Below are 4,757 nucleotides of genomic sequence, written 5' to 3'. Positions count from 1 at the left end.
CTTTTCACACATCAGTCCCAGTATTTCCTCTCCAAGCTCTTTGATCCTTATCTCAGCCTCTCGGCTGGCAGCCAGCGATGCCCAAGGGTATCACATTTGGCTCTTCCTCAGACACATTCTTCCTCAGGTTTCATACTCCCTTTCAGTACTAGTGAGTTTGAGAGGAAATTAATTTTCCATGCGCTCGTTTTGGCTGGGGTAGAATTAAATATGGTCATACTGGTTATTATGTTTTGAATTTGTGCTAGAAAGTGTCTTGAAAACACAGAGATGTTTTTGTTACTGCTTAGAAATGTTTACAGTGTCAAAGCATTTTCTACTCCCTTCACCAGTCCACCAGTGAGGAGGCTGGTGTGCACAGGAATTTGGGAGATGGCACAGCTGGGAAAGCTGACCCTAACTGACCCAAGGGATATTCCATATCATATAGTTTCACACTCAGCATAAAAAGTTGAGGGGAGATTGCGGGGTGGGAGAGAAGGTGCTCAGGGAGAGACCCATTCTAACCCCCTCTTCTATAATATCTCATTAGTGGGGAAAACTGGCATTTTTCATTCCCAGTTGCTCCCTGGTTACATTTGGCTTGTGATTAGCAGGACCAAAGCATGCAGATGAACCACACCAGTGAAACACCTACCTGGCTTTAGGCTGCTTGACACAGACTAACTGGGGCTAGAGACTGCTACAGGAAAATAATGCCTGGTAAAAATGTTCAGAGTCAACTTTTCAAAGTCCAAAATAAGAGTAAGATAGTCCACAAGTCTTTGCAGGTGTGCAAGAAATAGGAGGACAAATCACCCTAAAGGCAACCATCAGACCTCTCTCTTAATATGGATTGTGGAGCTGTAGAGGAAAAAAGAGAACCTTAGGGGACAGAAACTGAGAGGCAACTACACCCAAATACATACATAGACTCAAAACTGCTTGCAAGACTTATTATGGGTACCATATGGCAAGAACTAAAAGGACACAGTACCACTAAGCTGTAGGCACCAGGGGAGAAGATATCCTACTCTTTTAACCAAACATAGGCAGGCATGTTGGCCCAGTGTTGAAAGTGCCTTTTGAATCTATTTTGCTCCTTCTGATGAAGGGGATTGGGGGGGGGGGGATAGTTCTAAAAAGAATAATTAAAAAAAAACCCAATGAAACCAGGATTTTTAGGGACCCACTATAAAAAGGAGCAATAAGAAATAAAATGGTTTAAAGAAAAAGCTGAAGCAAACTGATTAGCTCCAGATAGCCTTAAAAAGGAGACAACACAGTTCTCCATTCATACGAAAATTCTTAAATAGAATTATAGAGTATGTTGAGTTGGACAGGACCCAACAGGATGACCAAGCCCAACTCCTGGCCCTACCCAGCACCATTCCTAAGATTGACACCATGTGCCCAAGACCATTGTCCAAACACTTGAACTCTGTTACACTGGTGCTGTGACCACTTCCCTGGGGAACCTGTTCCAGCGCCAGCTGCTCTCTGGGTGAAACACCTTTTCCTGATAGCCAACCTAAACCTCTCTTGACTCAGCTTCACTCTGTTTACTCAGGTCATGTCACTGCTTGTGACAGTGAAGTGATCAGAACCTTTCCCCTCACAAGGAAGTTTTGGACTGTGATGAAGTCTCCCCTCAGTCTCCTCTTCTCCAGGCTGAACAGCCCAAGCTGCTCCTTATAAAGCTTCTCCTCCAGTCCCTTCACCATGCTCATTGCCCTCCTTTGATGCCAACAGCCTAATGCCTTTTTTCTATATTCCTGTAACCACTGGAAAAGTGCATCAATCCTCACACAGGACCAAACTTCTATTAGTGGGAGAGGGGGAACATTTAGAGACTGTCATTGGGCATGTGGGGAGGCTGAGCTCTTTCTGGCTCCATTTCTCAATACCTATAGTTACATTTATTCACTCACTCAGATGGCTTTACAGGACTGTCAGAAAAGCATAAGCATTAGCATTGTTAGAGTATAAGAGGTTGTGCTGGTAGTGGGCAGACTCCTGAAGTCCCTTCCGCCCTGTTTTAGATTGTACTATAAGGAAAAGCTGAAAGCTGTAATGTAAAGGGTACCACCATTACCAATAAATTGCCACGTTTCACTTCTTCAAGATGAGATTTATCTTCTGAAGGAAAAAACTGGAAAGCATGGTGATTGCAGACAAACTACAGAATTATTTCTTAATGCTTCTGTTGCTCAGCTGTAGGTGCTGTAGCTGAGTTACTGGAGTGTCATTTAAAAGGGAACATGTACTGGTGCTAAGGCTGCAGCTTAGCAGTATCCACAGCCCCTGCTCCAGAGGGACAGAAGCACAGCAGAGCAGACTTCTTGAGCTCTGCTGGAAAGAAAAACCTGCCTGTGCTGCTGCTGTTTTGTAAACCCGTTTAAACCAGTTTAGCTCCTGGGCAAAGAGTCACAAGGGTAGAAGGTCACCTCCTGGAGAATAGCAGCAGGAAATGATAAGCAGGAAGCAGCAGGGTATGGAAGTGAAGAGCTGTGCAGGAAGAGAGCATAGTCTCTGTCACAGCTCAAAGGCACTGTGCCATGGGCCACCTACACCCACAGAGTCCAGGCAGTTGCCTTTTGTCACTTATGTCCTTAGAGAATGAGGACTGCAGTGCTGAGTTCTGGGCAAGAGCAGCTTCCAGAAGCATATGATGGTTTTCTCAATTAATTCTAAAACAGCCCCAACCCCAAATCACAGTCATCTTTTAATTTCCACAGCCATTACAAGTCTAATGAAGAGGAGAATGTGAGATGGTCACCTAGTTGCTTACAACAGTAAATCCCGTTAGAAGTGAGGAAGTTTTTAAATTACTCCTGGGACACTTAAACAGATTCTAGATATTGATTATCCAGCATGAGCTGTCCGCATACAGAACCACATTTTTAGCTGATTACAACCAGAAAGTTAAAACATGTAATTCAGTATCTGCAAAGTTACTACTTACAGGTCTTTTACCACTTTTCCTTCCAGAAACAAAAGGTAACTCTTTATCCTGTATGCCAAGTCTTTTATTTGGAAATGGAATACATAAAACAATGACTTGAACAGGAAAGTCGTGCTCATTTTAAAGACTTAAGGTGTTCTAATTTTATATGATTTATGATGATTGTATAGGATATCATGAGGCCAGTGTTAAGAAATACATGACAGAAAACCAGTAAATTCACAGTACATGAAAGTGCAAAAGCAATTTTTCAACAGCTGTGTACAAAAATGAGCAATGAAACATCAGAAATACCCAAATATGGTATTCTGGACTTTGAGAAGCTACCCTAGAAGAATCAGTGACTTGTTTTGAAATGGCACAAAAAATGGAATGCGCTATATGCATTCTTTATATCAGGAAAGCTTTTCATACACATTTAACTTAATGTGAAATATTAGTTTGCTTAATGGCAAAGAGCTTGTTCCAAACAAATTCAAAACAGGTACAAGATAGAGCAAATGCAAACCCCAGTTTTGCATAGACTTACTTAGGTGTGTGTTTAATGCTAAAATCAATGATCTGTAGTTACAATAAACAGCATAACAAAACTTTAACATTAACAGGGGATAAATATTCACTTCAAGACTCCTTTCCATTCCCAGCAGTGTGTAAGGAGGATTTCAGCATAGGAAAGACTGTAGTCTGTAGCAAAACACAATGGGCAGGCACACTTCTTTTTCTTTTTGGGACCCGAATATTTATACGTTCAGACTTTTGAAGTATCAGAACTGGATAAAATCTACTTCACAAAGTAGTTACAGACCACAGGAGCTTATCTGTGTTCTTCAATGTTATTCAATGAATATTTTCAATTCACAATAAATTGGGGTTAAACAGCCTTGCACAAACAGCATGCAATTTAATTAACGTAAGCATCATTATGGTTTATTTGTAAATTTACTGACCAAAGCAAAACTAGAACTGGAAACTAGAATTCTGCCTTCTGTATTTTTTTTAACTGCACTTTATTTGCTGCTGAAAATAATGCACTCTGTATTTCACTTACTGTTACTAAGAAACTTGTTTTTAAGAATCTTTAAAAAAATTTAAAATTTTTCTAACCATTTTTAAAAGTGGTTTCTAGATATAGCTGTGGAGTTTGGATTTTGGAATAGTAATTCAGCCTGATTATTTTTTGCAAATTTGAAAGAAACAGATGAAAATACCTCCCTTAATGAATTCTATTCCCAGGGAATACAGATTTTAAACTGTATGAAAGGTATGAATTGTTCTTTACCAAGCTATTTTTTTTTCTCTTCTCTGTATCTTTGTAGTTTGTTGAACCTATACTTGAGCAAAATAATTCCATTTGAATGATGTGTGGTTCATTAAAAAAGTATTATGGGGCAGCAAGGGAGAAGAATTATTCCCTTTGAAACATAGCAGAATTGCCTAGTAGGTCACTGTGGTACCAAATGATGAAGAATTTAAGAAGTGTTAAGAGACTTTCCCAGCACATAACAATGATTTGTATTACATGAATACCTGATATGCCAAGAAATCATGTTTGTCCACAATGGAGAAGGATTTCTATAAACTTGCATACATATTGAAAGAAATCAGGTTACAGTTTTTTCACACCTTCATTCATTTTAAGAAAACTGAAACCCTCTGCCATTTGGTGGGCCAAGAAATTGGTGGAATTTGAAGTTTAAAAGTGCCATCTAACTTATCCTATATTTCCAACAACATATTTTTTTTAGCTAGGAATTCATGATTTCTACAATTTCCATTACGTCCATTATCAAAAGAGAATGATTTGTAAGTAGAA

This window comes from Pseudopodoces humilis, chromosome 1, assembly GCF_049639895.1.
Source record: "Pseudopodoces humilis isolate 2021_Gansu_Grassland_sample_001 chromosome 1, ASM4963989v1, whole genome shotgun sequence".
In the NCBI taxonomy this organism is placed as follows: domain Eukaryota; kingdom Metazoa; phylum Chordata; class Aves; order Passeriformes; family Paridae; genus Pseudopodoces; species Pseudopodoces humilis.
The sequence above is the reverse complement of the archived record's forward strand: the minus strand, read 5'-3'. Positions refer to the sequence as shown.